General features: G+C 40.0%; 2 long non-coding RNA genes across 2 annotated transcripts; one reads left to right on the plus strand and one right to left on the minus strand.

Annotated features, from left to right (window-relative positions):
- The first annotated feature begins 451 nt into the window (after window positions 1–451).
- LOC126072282 (uncharacterized) lies at window positions 452–7,803 on the plus strand. The gene is made up of 3 exons (XR_007516483.1): window positions 452–701; window positions 774–2,037; window positions 7,716–7,803. It is a non-coding gene; the product is annotated as an uncharacterized LOC126072282 (long non-coding RNA).
- A 1,149-nt stretch (window positions 7,804–8,952) lies between these two features.
- Window positions 8,953–15,234, minus strand: LOC126072283 (uncharacterized). Its single transcript, XR_007516484.1, has 3 exons — window positions 14,028–15,234; window positions 10,795–10,852; window positions 8,953–9,072 (listed from the first exon to the last, which is right to left on the minus strand). It is a non-coding gene; the product is annotated as an uncharacterized LOC126072283 (long non-coding RNA).
- Window positions 15,235–16,374: the final 1,140 nt, after the last annotated feature.

Raw genomic sequence — 16,374 nt, forward strand, 5'->3', positions numbered from 1 at the left:
AGTCTGATAATTCCAAAATCCCTGCCATATCCAGTTGTGGTTCTGGTGCTTATTTTGTCTGTTCAAGCAAATTTAAAGCTGCCAGTCCTTCATGTTTCCCTGTTATTAGTATCTCATCCTGTTTAAACCCTGTACTTCATGTTTAATTGAGCATTCTGGCCAGGTGGGTCTTATGGTAGGAGGTGAAATTAATTTTTTTCCCCAAAGAAATGATGATCTCAATGTGGAAATAGATCTTTGATTTGTAGATAATTTCTCTCCCTTCTACTATATGTTCTGGGAGTTCTGGACCATAAATATAGGGAGAAATGAGACTGGAATTGCTCATAGTCTAGCTGTGGAGAGATAAGTGTGTCAGATAGAGTGTTAAATCTATATGATAAGATGCCAAGAGTCAGGCAGTAAATGCAGACAGCCAAGGGATGGGGCTGATGGCCACACTCTAGAGTAGAGCACTGAACCTTGTGTCTCCTCCCTATGAATTCTTATTTTCTCAGGATTGTCAGTCTCACTATCCTTTTTGCAAACATTGTGGAAGATGTTAGCGTGCTGATAGAGAATATCTGTGATGCTTTAGGACTCAGTGTTACTTAAGGATGCGGCTGTGAACTTTATCCAGGAAGAGTGGGCTTTGCTGGACTTTTCTCAGAGGAGACTCTTCAAAGATGTGATGATGAAAACCTTCAGAAACCTGGACTCAGGTAAGAATGGTTTCACTTTTCTGATTTACTTCTTACTCAATGAATATATTGTACTCATTGACCTTCTTATAGGTCTTGTGTTGAAGAATAAAGTCTCAAACGTGATGGATATTTTCACTGCCCTCATAGATCTTAGAATCTAGTAGCTTCTCCATGAAAGTGAAAAAGGTATGTGTTGTATTGATTATTTCTCTTGTCCTTAAAAGCCTTAAGGCTCTTTATGTGTTTAAGTGTGACTTTTCATTTCCAGGGTCAGTTTGGGATAAAGAGAGATTAGTGGTTGGAGCCTCATTAGAGTTTTATTGTGTTTATTACAAATTATACAGAATAATTTTGCTGAAAATAATCTCAGACTTGTTCATCCCTAGAGCCCCTGGAGACTAAAGTATTGGTGAAATGTCAGGGAAATGAACTCCTCTCCCTTTCCCCATGAGCATATGTCAACCACACTAATTTTTTCTTCCTAGGAACAAAGGAAAGATTTTAGGAGAGTGGAAATAGGATTTATCCAGAGCCCCAGTATCAGGGAGCACCAGGAAGGCAAGAATTGTTTGAAGGACCAGCCCTGCTGGGAAAGAATTCCAAACAACAACAACAAAAAACTGTTGCCACTGAGGTGATTCCAACTCATAGCGACCCTACAGGACAGAGTAGAATCACCCCATAGGATTTCCAAGGAGCAGCTGTTGGATTTGAACTGCCAACCTTTTGGCATAGTGGTTAAGAGCTCGGCTGCTTTGAATACACTAGCCACTCCTTGAAAACCCTATGGGGCAGTTCTGCTCTGTGCTGTAGGGTCACTATGAGTTGGCATGGAATTGATGACAACGGGACAGAATTACATTTGAATAAATCAACTAAAAAAAAAATCTTGTTTCGAGGACACTGAACTTCCACACGTACCTAAGCTGACTTTTTATTTTTTATCAATCCTCCCACGCCTTCTCTGTTTGTGGGAAAAGACCCCCCCAATTCCTCTTTAAATATTACCTTTCCAATTTACTCTCCTACATACACCCTATTTATATCACCATGACTTTCAATCGTCATGGAACTGTTTCTTAATAAATTTTTTACCGTTTTGACCCTTGCCAAAGTCCTAGAACAGCCAAATGCCACAAAGTCTTTCATCATACCTGCCTTGTTCCTCATAAAATTTCCTGTTTTTTTTTTTTTTTTTTTTATATACTGTGAAACTTCACTTAAAATTATTGGGTCAGTTTTCCAATAGACAAAAGTTGTCCATGAAGAATGACCCCTGGTCATCCACGATAGGAGTAATCTGTGAATTCCATAACATTGAAGATCAGTGCAACAACCAGGGAAAGTCTGTAAGGTAAGTATCATTCATATGACAGTGAGCAGTTCCTCAGGAGTGAGTTTTCAGCTGTCATGATATTTCTGTGTGTGTGTGTGCATGTATGTGTGCATGCATAAAATTAGTTCAAAAATGGTATGTGCACATAATTTTCACAACACAGTATTTCCATAAATGTGAATCATATATTTAGTATCTGAGACATAGTTCACTGGTACACAATTATCAGAAAACCCTTTTTATTTAGAAAGACTATGACAGTAATGATATCACCTTCTTTGAGGTAATTCAAACTATGCAACATGAGACAACTCAGGGCAAAAAAGACATATTCACTGTGTATGGTAATTATGAAATGTATCAAATTTAATTCTATCAATTTGCTGTCTATATTTAACAGAAGATATATGGGAGAGAGTCACCATGAAAGTAAAGAAGGTATAGTAGAGAAAAATAATGAAGGTAATCAGTATGGAGAAACTTTCACCGGGATTGTAGATCTTACTGGGTTCAAAAGAATTCCTACTGGAGTAATTCTTCTGAATGTTGAGTGTATAGAAAATCCTTCATAGGCTTCATAGACTTTAAACATCACATCAGATCTCACGTTGGATACAAACCTACCAGTGTAAAGAATGTGGAAAAGTCTGTGGTTTCCTTCTTACCTAAAACCTTGTGTAAGAACTCTTACTGAAGAGAAACTTTGTAAATGTAAGAATTCTAGTAAACCCTGTAGTTGTTCCTCACATTTCACTATACATATAAGAATTCAGTGTGGAAAGAGGCCTTATCAATGTAAGGGACGTGGAAAAGCCTTTCATTATTCCTCACGCCTCACTACACATATAAAAAGTCACAGTGGAGAGAGGTCTTATGAATGTAAGGAATGTGGGAAAGGCTTTAGTTCTTCCTCAAAACTCATTACATATATCAGGGCTCACAGTTCAGAGAGGCCTTATGAGTATAAGGAATGTGGAAAGCCTTTATTAGTTCCTCATGCCTCATTAGACATATAAGAACTTATAGTGGAGAGAAGCTTTATGAATGTAAGGAATGTGGAAAAGGCTTTAGTGATTGTCCATTCCTTAGTAGACATATAAGAATTCACAGTGGAGAGAGGCCTTATGAATGTAAGGAATATCGGAAAGGCTTTAGTTGTTTCTAACACCTCACTACATGTATTAAGTTCTCACAGTGGAGAGAGGCCTTATGAATGTAAGGAATGTGGGAAAGCCTTTAGTCATTCCTCACACGGTGAAGAGAGGCCTTTTGAATGTAAGGAATGTTTGTCATTCCTCAAACTTCACTAGACATACAAGTTCTCACATTTGAGAGAGCACTTACTAATGTAAGAAATGTGGGAATGTCTTCACGTGTCCCTCATCCTTTGCAACAATATACATATAGGTATCATTGGGTAACATGCATCCTTTATCTTTTCTGAAACCTGAAAAAAGAAATATGGCAGAGAAACCATATAAGTGTAAGGAATATAGGAAAATTTTTCATTTTCTTCCCTACTTTCAGTCACATTCATGTATATGGAAAAGTCTTCCCTATTTAACTAATGGAACATGTGAGAAGTCACACAGAAGAAGTATCATGTAAATGTAAAGTACTAGAGAACATCATGTGAGATATTACATTTTGGATTGATCCTGTATATATAAAAGGTGGTGAAAGCCTTCAGTGTCCCTCCTCAGGATGCCTATGAAACCTCGCACAGTTGAGGTACCCTGTAACTGTCAGCATTGAGAAAGCCATCAATCATGTAGTTTCTAGATTTCTGCACAAGGATATTTATACTAGGGGAGGAATCTTATCAGATGTCCAAATGTGAAAATTACCACTGCTTTATACCCATGTGCATTAATTTCTACTTTTTATTTTCTGTTAAACATTCAGGTGATAAATATTCCCCTAAGATTCCTTTCAATCCTATTCTAGGTCATACATTTGTATAAGTGTTGTTTGCATTTTGTTCCAATTTATATAAAAATTCTCATTAGAAAGTTTATCAGTATGTGGTTGTTTTGAAGTATGTGTTTTCTTTTCATCAACAAAGTCATGTTTTAATATTTTTCAGTACAAAGCAGCATGCCCTAATTGTAGAAAATTTGATTTGAACTGAAAATTACATGTTAAAAATATCACTTAGGATATCACAACTCTTGGCGTTTTGTTTGATTTTTCAGCCTTTCATTACTACAAATAATGGCTTTAATATAATCGGGATTGTACAGAATGTTTAGCGTGCTAGTGTAATTTTTTGCATTGCATATCATTTCTTTCTGAATATTATCAGGATACCTGGTTTACTGATGATTAAACTGCACAGAAAGTTTTAACCCAAAATCATCCCACAGAAGTGCCCTCCTCTGAAATGGTGGTGTAAGAATCAGGGTTTGCATGGATAGTTGACTCATTCTGGGACCCTAGGCAATGGTATGACATATAGAGCCCCACCATGACCTACCTGCTGTGGATCTTCTTTCCCATGCGCCCACAGAGCCTGTGCTCAGTCACAGAGTCCTGTTTTTGGTAATTCTGACCATCCATGTGTCTCTCAGTTTGTCATACTGTGGGAGCTTGCATGTTGCCAGGATACTGGAAGTTTTGCCACTGGTATTTCAAATACCAGCAGGGTCACCCCAGGTAAACAGATTGCAACAGAACTTCCAGAATAAGACAGACTAGGAAGAAGACCTGGCAGGCTACTTCTGAAAAAATTGCCAGTGAAAACCTTATGAATAACAACAGAACATTGTCTGATACAGTCCCAGAAGATGAGACGCTCAGGTTGGAAGGCAGTCAAAATATGACTGGGAAAGAGTTGCCTCCTCAAAGTACAGTTGACCTTAATGATGTGGATGGAGTCAAGCTTTTGGGACATTCATTTGCCGATGTGACACTACTCAAAATGAGAACAAAGAGCTGCAAACATATGTTAATAATCAGAATGTGGAATGTACAAAGTATGAAACTAAGATAATTGGAAGTTGTCAAAAATGAAATGGAATGTATAAACATTGATATCCTAGGCTGAAATGGACTGGTATCGGCATTTTGAATCAGACAATCATATGCTCTATCATGATGGGAATGACAAGTTAAAGAGGAATGGTGTCACGTTCATTGTCAAAAAGAACATTTCAAGATCTATCCTGAAGTATAACACTGTCAATGGTAGAATAATATCCATACACCTATAAAGAAAACCAGGTAATATGACTATTATTCAAATTCACGCAGCAACCACTAAGACCAAAGATGAAGAAATTGAAGATTTTTACTAACTTCTGCAGTCTGAAATTGATCAAATATGCAATCAGGATTCATTGATAATTACTGGCAATTGGAATTCAAAAGTTGGAAACAAAGAAGAAGGATTCGTACTTGGAAAATACGGCCTTGGTGATAGAAATGATGCCAGAGATCTTATGATAGAATTTTGCAAAACCAGTGACTTCTTCATTGCAAATACCATTTTTCAACAACATAAACCAGGACTATACACGTGGACCTCATCAGATAGAATACACAAGAACCAAATCAACTACACCTGTGGAAAGAGATGATGGAGAAGTTCAATATCATCAGTCAGAACAAAGCCAGGGGCCAGCTGGACCAGACCATCCATTGCACATATGCAAGTTCAAGTTGAAACTGAAGAAAATTAGAACGAGTCCACAAGACCCAAAATACGACATTGAGTACATCCCACCTGCATTTAGAGACCATCTCAAGAATAGATTTGACACATTGAACACTAAGGACCAAAGGAGGAGTTGTAGAATGACATCAAGGACATTATACGTGAAGAAAGCAAGAGGTCATTAAAAAAGAAAATACCAAAATGGATGTCAGAAGAAACTCTGAAACTTGCTCTTGAACATAGAGTAGTTAAAACAAAGGGAAGAAATGAAGAAGTAAAAGAGCTGAACATAAGATTTCAGAGGGCTGCTCAAGAAGACAAAGTTAAGTACTATAACGAAATGTGCAAAGACCAGGAGACAGAAACCAAAAGGGAAGAACATGTGTGGCATTTCTCAAGCTGAAAGAACTGAAAAAAATTTCAAGCCTCGAGTTGTAATATTGAAGGATTCTACGGGAAAAATATTAAATCACACAGGAAGCATCAAAAGAAGATGGAAAGAGTACACAGAGTCACTGTACCAAAAAGAATTTGTTGACGTTCAATGATTCAGGAGGTAGCATATGATTAAGAACTGATGGTACTGAAGGAAGAGGTCCAAGCTGCACTGAAGGCGTTGGCAAAAAACAAGGCTCCAGGAATTGATGGAATACCAATTGAGATGTTTCAACAAATGGATGCAGCTCTGGAAGTGCTTAATTGTGTATGCCAAGAAATTTAGAGGACAGCTACCTGGCCAACCAGCTGAAAGAGACCCATACTTGTGCCCACTACAAAGAGAGGTGATCCAACAGAATGCAGAAATTATTGAACAATATTGTTAATATCATACAAAAGTAAAACTTTGATGAAGATCATTCAAAAGCAGTTGCAGTAGTACGTTGACAGAGAATTGCCAGAAATTCCAGCTGGATTCAGAAGAGGATGTGGATCCAGGGATATCATTGCTGATGTCAGATGGATCCTGGCTAAAAGCAGAGAATACCAGAAAGATTTTTACCTAGGTTTTGACTATGCAAAGGCATTCAACTGTGTAGATCATAACAAATTATGGATAACATTGCAAAGAATAGTTATTCCAGAACATTTAATTGTGCTCACAAGGAACTGTACTCAGACCAAGAGGCAGTAGTTTGAACAGAACAAGGGGATACTGCGTGGTTTAAAATCAGGAAAAGTGTTAAAGTTGTATTCTTTCACCATATTTATTCAATCTGTATGCTAAGCAAATAATCCGAGAAGCTGGACTATCTGAAGAAGAACACTGCATCAAGATTGGATGAAGACTCCTTAACAACCTGCAATATACAGGTGATATAACCTTGTTTGCTAAAAGTGAAGAGGACTTGAAGCACTTACTGGTGAAGATCAAAGACCACAGCCTTTAGCATGGATTACACCTTAACATAAAGAAAACAAAAATCCTCACAACTGGACCAATACGCAACATCATGATAAACAGAGAAGAGACTGAAGTTGTCAAGGATTTCGTTGTACTTGGATCCACAATCAACACTCATGGAAGCAGAAGTCAAGAAATCAAATGAGGCGCGTTGCATTGGGCAAATCTGCTGCGAAAGGCCTCTTTAAAATGTTAAAAAGCAAAAATGCCACTTAAAGGCCTAAGGTTCACCTGATCCAAGCCATGATGTTCTCAATTGCCTCACAGGCATGTGAAAGCTGGACAATGAATAAGAAAGACCGAAGAATAATTGATGCCTTTGAATTATGGTTTGATGAAGAATGTTGACTATACCATGGACTGCCAGAAGAATGAACAAGTCTGCCTTGGAAGAAGTACAGCAACAGTGCTCCTTAGATCCGAGGGTGGTAAGACTTCTTTTCACACACTTTGGACATGTTACCAGGAGGGACCAGTCCCTGGAGAAGACATAATGCTCTGTAAAGTAGAGGTTAGCAAAAAAGAGGAAGACCTTAAATGAGATGGATTGACACAGTGGCTCTAACCATGGGCTCAAGCATAAGAATGATTGTGAGAATGGCACAGGACCAGTCGGTGTTTTTTTTCTGTTGTACATAGGGTTGCTATGAGTCAGAACTGATTCAACGGCACCTAACAACAGATGGATTATGGACCAAGACAAGACCTGAGGCTGCACTCGCTGGGCTGCACTGGAACGGTAACCTCTGATCCTCCTGGTGTACACACCCATGACAGCCTGGACAAGGTGGGAGCCCAGGTATGGTTACTTAATTGTGGTGATAACAAAAGGGGTTCTTAGGCCTGGAGGTTTATTTAGTGCCACTGTGCCCCAGGCTGCTTCACTAACTCCTCATGTAAGGTGCCTGGCAGATGGTTGCTGCTGGTAGCAGAAGCCTTCAAATTAGAGTTTCCCTTGACCCAGCAATTACCCTTGTAGAGTCATCTTGTGGAACTCCCTGGGCACTAAAACGGCGCCTGGATAGTGGAAAGCGTGATAGATAGTGGAAAGCATGAAAGTCAGTGTCTAACAGGAAGGAATTCGTTAGATAAATGACTGGCTGCACAGCAGGGTATTGTACTGCCACCTAAAGGAGTTTTTTTTCAAAGTTTGGAAAGTCATTCACTTTTGGGATGGGAGTTGAGAAATTCATTAACCTTACACTCAGTAGCATAATCAAAGTTCTGAACAGTACCTGTCTTCTTTCTAAAAATCTCCCTCATGCTGCCTCTTTTTAGTCAAACCTCTGAAAGCCCCTATGCGAATCATGCAGTATGTTGCTTTTTGATCCTTTCACTTAGCATGATATATTTGAGAATCATCTGCACTGATGAATGTATTGATAGTTTGTCGTTTTCTTTTTTTTGCTATTCAGTATTCCATTGTATATACACACTGTAGTTGTGTTTTCACCATGTGGAGGATATTTGCATATCCCCTTGTTATGAATAAAGCTGTTAAACCATTCTTTCACAGGTTTTATGTCAACATAATTTTTAAATTTTTCTTGCATATATCCCTAAGAGTGGGATTGCTGTCATATGGTAAGTTATGTTTAACTTTTTTAAGAAACTGGCAAACTTTTTTAAAGAGGCTGTGCCATTTAATATTCCTAAAGTAACCTATTCTGCCCGTTTCTGTTGGGATCTAGAGAGGCTCTTTTCTAGGGGAATTAACACACTTCTGTTTTGCAGGGGAGGTGTTCGGGTGGTGACTCATCTGACAAGCAGCCCCACATTGGCTGAGCAGAGGGGTTGACACGTACCAGTATCAGTTAGACCTCAGGCCCATATTTATCAAGCTCCACTGCTGCAGCCAGCTTAGTCTGAGACCAGGGCCAGACAGTCTTTTGTGGAAAATAGTTTCTCTTCAGGTCCCAGCTGTAGGATGTGGCTGCTGTGCCTCTTTACCACAATGCCAGAGGCTGTCGCCATTACTACACTCCTGACGTGGTAACTGGAAAAAAAAAAAAAAAAAACTAGTGCCATCGAATAGGTGTGCAAATCTGCTCACTCCCTCCACCTCTGCCGGCTGTGCAGATGTTGACATGTCAGAGGGTGAGGATCCATATAGGTGGTGATCTTGGGTCAAAGGTCACAGGTTCACGGCTCATTCCTGATTGATTCGCCCTCAGTGGGTGTTCAAGAGCCATAGCCACTTCTCCAAGAGTCCAGGTCTTTTCGTCCACTTCTCCAAGAGTCCAGGTCTTTTCGTCCACGCCGGCTTGTTGCTTACCCTAAAGTGCTGGAATCAGCTGTCTGCGTGGTGCTTGAGTCCTTGAGAAGAGGGGGGTCAGCTAATGTAGATGGGGCTTTTTCATTTGCTGTGCTCTCCCCTCCCAAAGCCTTCAAAGCAACATTTGTGTCCTGTCTCCAGAAGGAAAAATTTATTTCCACATTTTGTATCAAGGAAACTGTCCCCAGTCTTGTCCTTTCCTCCTCAACTGGCGATTCTAGCATATTCTGGTAACACTGGGTATAATTTCCCTGTCTTTGGGTGTTGGTTATTTATTTTGATAAATTATATTCAGGTGAAAAGAGAATCTTTTTCAGGTTATTAGGGAGCCCATACATCTAACATAAGTAAATCTATGAGTGTGTGAATGAATATAAATACAAACTGATCACGAAGAAAAGCTCTACATTCAGTATGCAGATTGAATGAGTCAGGGTCCATGCCTTGCACCAGAACCAGTTGACTAAATGCATAAAATTCTTTGAAGAAAATATAGAGTGTGGCTGTGGAGCCTAGTTTTTACCTATGGATTAGAAAGGACAACAAAAGCACAAGCAGCAAAAGACAAAGTAGATAAATGGGACCTTATAAAGGTTAAATACTTTTGTTCATCGAAAGACTTTTCAAAAAAGTGAAAAACCCGCCAGAGCTTAAAAATATAAAAGTGCGTAAGAAGTAAGAGAATGCAAGACTATAGACTGAAAGAAAATTTCCAGAAACCATATATCTGATAAGGGTCTAATATCCAAAATATATTAAAAATTTCTATAACTTAAATAGAAAGATGAACAACCCAGTAAAAAAACAGAAAACAAATACTGGCAAAGATAGGAAAAAATTGAAACCCTTATCCATTGATGGTGGGAAGACAAACTGGTATAGCCACTCTGGCAAAGAGTTTGGCAGCGTCTGAAAAAGTTAAACCATACTACCATGTGAGCAAGCAGTTCCACTTACAGGGGTATACCCGAGAGACTTGAAAGTACTGAAGGAAACAAACACAAGTACACCACTGTTCATTGCAGCACTATTCATAATAGCCAAAAGTTGGAAACTACCTAATATCTATCGGCAGATGAAGAGATCAACAAAATTTGGCACATACATACAATGGAATATTACTGAGCCATAGAGAAAAATAAAGCCTTGAAACATCCTGAGTGAAAGAAGTTAATCACAAAAGGGCAAATATTGTATTATCTCACTTATATAAAATAATAAGAAAAGGTAAAGGTATAGAGACCAATGTTTATGAGTGTTTATCAGGCCATGGGGAAAGAGGGAGCCATGGTGTAGGAAGCAGTGAGGGATTGATTATGCGTGATGATTGCACGTGATTAATATAATTAATATCACTAAACTGCACACCTGAAAAAAATATTAAATTGCAAATGTTGTTACATATAGTTTTTTGTAAAGATAAGGGGAAAAACTTCTACTCACCCTTGTTCTCGTATCTTCTCTAACTCCTCACTTCCAGATTGCTGAAAGTCCCCCAGAGCTTTAAAATATAAGTGTATGAGAAGAGAATGCAAGTTTATTTTTGTCAGTAGCAGAAGTTGGAATTTAGTTTACCCTAAACAAGATGAATCTTGAGAAGTAAATTTTAGTTTGATTTTCTTATCTAAAGAAAGCCTGTAGTTCTAGTAAAAGGAGCACACATAACTCTTGACTTAGATTCACCAGTCTTAAGATTTTGCCTCATCTATCAATATATCAATGCATTATTACAATGAAACATTTAATGGTTAATTGCAGACATACATTTCACCCTTTAATATTTAGCATCTATTTCCTAAGAATAAGGACGGTCAACAAAACGAAAGTAAATCTTCAATGTCCCACACAAGAAGATGTCTCCAGTTACCTATTGTTGTTACTAGGTTTTTTGAAGGTAAAATCTAAACAAGATTTACACATTGCCTTTTTACTTTTAGATCTCTGTAGTCTGTTTTACATAGTACATTTGCCTTCAGTTTTGTTTTGTTTTAATAACATTGACTCTTGAATATTACAGGTAAGTCATTTTCTGGTAAAATATCAACATTCCAATGGTTTTCTCATGATTTTTAAAATTAGTTTGTCTCCTGTATTTCTTGTAAAGTGGACGTTGGGACTAGAGCGGTACTGTTTAATACAAATGTAATGCAAGCCACAGATGGAATTTTAAAAAATTTAGTAGCCATATGAGAAAATGATACATGTAAATGTGAATTTTTTTTTTAAATGGTATACCTTACTTAAACCCAATATATCTAGTTATTATGAATGTAAAAATTTGTTAGTGGAATTAACAACTAAATTATATGGTCAAATGAGTTCCTTTCTGTGGCCTTTTGCCTTGGTTCTTTGAGAAAAAGTTTGAGAGATTTTTCCCCTAACCACTTTGCCCTAATTTTCTACCCTAGAGGGTGTGTTGCTTTTGTCCAGGTTGATTGACATTTCTTGGGTAAGCTGTAAACAACTTGTGGTTTTGATACTTTTTGCCTGTACCTGGGCTGCAGCCTGCCCTGTGATTGACATGCACCTTGCAGGGACTCATCACTAGACTATGCAAATGAAGTTACTATGGCCTAGTATGCAAATATAGTATCTGTGGCCTACTGAGAGGGGATTGGTAGTAGGACCATGCCTTAATATTGACAAGGGGTTTGTGGATACAAGCAGCCAATTCCACAGAGGTTTTTCAGACAGGAAACAAGAGCAGAAGAGAGAAGAAGCAGAGAAAGAAGAGGCAAGGAACCTCCTAAAAGAGCTGTAACATGGGTCAAAGACTGTAACTTGTAAGTTAGCAAAAGGCCCACAAGGGGCCTTGTGGCAGAGCTGGTGGCACAGAGGCCAAAGGCAGAAAGGCCTGTCCTCTAGGATCCAAGAGGAGGCCTCTACCGAGGGGGCACGCACAGCAGAGAGAAGGGCCTGCTTGCTTGCACGGCCAAGAGGAGCTGAGAGAGCTGCCCTGCACCAAAGAAGGGATAAATGTGCTCTCCACTTCCAGACCTTGCCTGCATGCTTCCTGATCCTGAGTTGTAGCCTGTTGATCCTGATCCGAAGTTGTACCCTGTTACTTCCTTAATAAACCACTTAGCTATAAGTATGGTCTGCAAGTTCTGTGTGGCTGTTGCAATGAATTATCAAACCCAGAAGAGAAGCAGAGAGTGCCATGGGAGGGACGGCTGGTCTTGGAATTGGTAAAAAGTTTGGACAGTGGAGGTATGTCTGACCCCCACCTTACAGGGATCAGCTCAACGTGGATGGAAATTTTTCATTGGAATTGTTTTTTTTTGTAATAAGTGTCTCTAACATTTATTTCTTAATAATAAATTTTCTTGACAGACATGATCTGTCTGATACACTAAAAAAAAAAATCACTGCAGTCGCACAGCACAGAGTGATTTATTTATTTGTGCTGCAAAGACTTGTTTTCTTTTTTTTAATTGTTCTTTACAATTTACAGAACAAGGTTTTACAGAAGGTTTATAGAACAAACTAGTTTCTCATTAAACAGGTAGTACACATATTGTTTTATGACATTGGTTAACAACCCCACAGCATGTCATCACTCCTCCTTCTCAACCTTGGGTTCCCTATTACCAGCTTTCCTGTTCCCTCCTGCCTTCTAGTTCTTGTCCCTGGGCTGGTGTGCCCCTTTAGTCTCATTTTGTTTTATGGGCCTGTCCAGTCTTTGGCTGAAGGGTGTCACTGGAATTTCTCTATCAGTATTTACATTTCATAGAATTAACTATTGAAAAAGTAGATTCATGAACCAAGTTTATGCCAAACATACTTTTCCCATAATTGAATCAAATTTACTGTTAAATGAATTTGAAATTAAATAAAAATAAGAATTGAATTTGCACTAGCCACATTTCAGGTTCTCAATAGCCCCAAGATGTTAGTAGTTAACTATGTTAGACTGTGCAGGGCTAGAGGATTTAAAATTTCCTAGGTGATGTTGTCTAATTCATGTTGTATGCTAATATGCATTGCCATCACATCAATTCCGACTCATAGTGACCCTATAGGACAGAGTATAACTGCCCCATAGAGTTTTCAAGGAGTAGCTGGTGAATTTGAACTGCCAACCTCTTGGTTAGCAGCCTAGTGCTTAACCACTGCACCACCAGATTCATCCATGGTATGTTTCATGGACTCTTCATTCTTTATCATTACATAGTATTCCATTATATGTGTGTACCACATTTTGTTTATCCATTCATCCATTGGTGGACAGTGTTATGTGATTTTCCTATGTGTTGTAAATCCTACCTCTATGATGTTGATGAAGTGGGATAGGTGGCAGTTATGTTAATGAGCCAGGTCTCAATCTACAAGGTTGGACTGTGTCTTGAGCCAATCTCTTTTGACATATAAAAGAGAGAAGCAGAGAGACAGGGGGACCCCGTGACACCAAGAAAGCAGTGCCAGGAAGAGAGCGCATCCTTTGGACCCGGGGTTCCTGCATGGAGAAGCCCCTAATCCAGGGGAAGATTGATGACAAGGACCTTCCTCCAGAACCAACAGAGAAAGCCTTCCCCTGGGGCTGACACCCTGAATTTGGATTTCTAGCCTGATAGACGGAAGGAATAAACTTATGTTTTTTAAAGTCATCCATTTGTGGTATTTCTGTTACAGCAGCACTAGATGACTAAGACTCTTAGGGACTGTAGGTGCCCTACCAGATGGCCCAGTGCAGGATTGCCATCTTGAGACGAAGCAAACAGCCTTCTTGAATTAGGAGCACAGGAAGGTAACTTCATGGAATCCTCAGTAGGAGACAGATACTGTGTAGACAAACCTGGAGAAAGCAAGGTGAGCAGAACTTGAAATAGGTCTAAGGAGGAAAAGTGCAGGTAAGTGGGCAAGAGCCCTAGGGATCCAGAGCAGGAAGGGAGCCAGAAAATAAGGACAGAACTACTCACCAGCCATGGTCCCTAATAACTTGGGTGGGTGTCTCTGGGAGAGCGGAGGATCCTTGGAGGGACGTCTAGGGATCCCCCACACAACCAACTCCAGACAACACCTCTCCTTCACATTTGGTTGGGGTTGGGTCCTGATCACTGACTGTCCTCTGCAGAGAGTGCCTCAGCACCCATGCCAGAGACTGGGGAATATGCTTCCTCCTTCCTCCCCTTCTACCCTCTTGGGGACCAGCGGTGAGTCCTACACCTCTTCCAGCCTGGCAATCTACAGTGCATGCTCCCACACTGTTGGACCTGTGACTGCAGCCTCATATCCACTCACACCCACCCTCATGGTGTGTACTCTCACTCTTGTCAGATCTGCAACTGGAGACTCCTGCCCCCTCCGACCACCCTCGCACTGTTATGCCCCAGCAACTGGAGGCATGAGAACCGTGTCCCCCTGCTCCCACTTAACTACCTGCCTGGCAACCAGTGGTACAAGTTGCCATGGCACCCACCCAGTGAGCAGTGACTCGTACACCCTTCTCCCTCCCAGCAACCAGCAGTACACACACCGCCCAACACAGTAACCAGAAAGAATGTTCCCTGCACCCACTTTGGTGACCAGCCAGATATGTCACCTCACCAGCAATGTCAATCATCCTGACAGGCACCATCTACACCTCTGCCAAACAATAAGCAGGAGATCCTAGTGCCCTCATCCAACATCCACCCAACTTTAACACACATCCCCACACCCAAATAATTCCTGAAGGCCATCAGCACTGGCACCGAAATCCCTTGATAACCCACCACCTACTGGATGCCAGCTCATGCATGCACAGCAGGCTTACTCTGTCCATTCGGTTAGCATTTTCTCTCAGCATATACAGAGATGTCCTTCCCTGACCTCCATAGGATGCACTAACTGGTAGCACCAACCCAGAAGGACCGCAGGGTCCCACAAGGGCTGTGAAAGGGCCCTGACCATGCAACATTTGTCACCAATATCAGAGAAAAAACCTGCTCTGCCACCTCCAGTCAATCCAGTAAGTGAAGACATATGACCCTAACCATAGAGGATTCACATGTGGGTGTGACCCACCATACGCACTCGTGAGAGGAAATCATTCCTAGCCAATAGACATCTCTGAAGTTACACATATGCCAAATCCGTGAAACAACAGTGAATACAAAGGAAGAAAGACATTCTAAAGAGAAAGAAGAGAAACAGCTCCAGATAAAACAAAGCACAAAACAAATAGTTATAAAATCAATATATATATAAATTAATTAATGCCTTAATGCCTTAAAGACAGCAGACAATAACAAATCATATGAAGAAACACAATAAGATGGCTCAAACAAGTGAACAAAATAAAGGGACAGAATACCTTCCTGAGGAAGAAGTAGTAATAGAGCTGTCTGATAAGGAATTCAAAAGACTTCCACATGGGATACTCAAAGAGATCAAGGAAAACGCTGACAAAACCCTGGAAGAATTTAAGAAAACAAACAAAAAAAACCTGTTGCAGTCAAGGTTAATTCCGACTCATAGCAACCCTATAGGACAGAGAACTGCCCCATAGGGTTCCCAAGGAGCGGCTGGTGGATTCTAACTGCTGACCTTTTGGTTAGCAGCCGTAGCCCTTCACCACAGTACAAAACAAATAGACTATTAGAGACCATACAGAAACAACTAGAAACCCAGATACAAAAGTAAAGTGGTCAGAGATAAGAGGGAACTCATACCACCAAGAAAGAAGCACCAGGAGCAGAGCACGTCCTTTGGACCCAGGATTCCTGGTGCTGAGAAGCTCCTAAACCAAAAGAAGATTGATGACAAGGACATTCCCCCATAACCAACAGAAGGCCTTCTCTGTGAGCTAATGACCTGAATTTGAAGTTCTAGCCTCCTAGATAATAAATTTCCATTTGTTGAAGCCACCCACTTGTATTTGTTACAGCAGCACTAGATAACTAAGACAGAATTTGGTACTGGGAGAGTGGGGTGCTGCTCTAACAGATACCTTAAATGTGGAAGCAGTTTTGAAACTGTGAATGGATAGAGGCTGGAAGAGTTTTAAAGTGCCTAATAGTAAAAGGTTAGATTGCCTTGAAG

Source organism: Elephas maximus, chromosome 3, assembly GCF_024166365.1.
Source record: "Elephas maximus indicus isolate mEleMax1 chromosome 3, mEleMax1 primary haplotype, whole genome shotgun sequence".
NCBI classification, from domain to species: Eukaryota; Metazoa; Chordata; class Mammalia; order Proboscidea; family Elephantidae; genus Elephas; species Elephas maximus.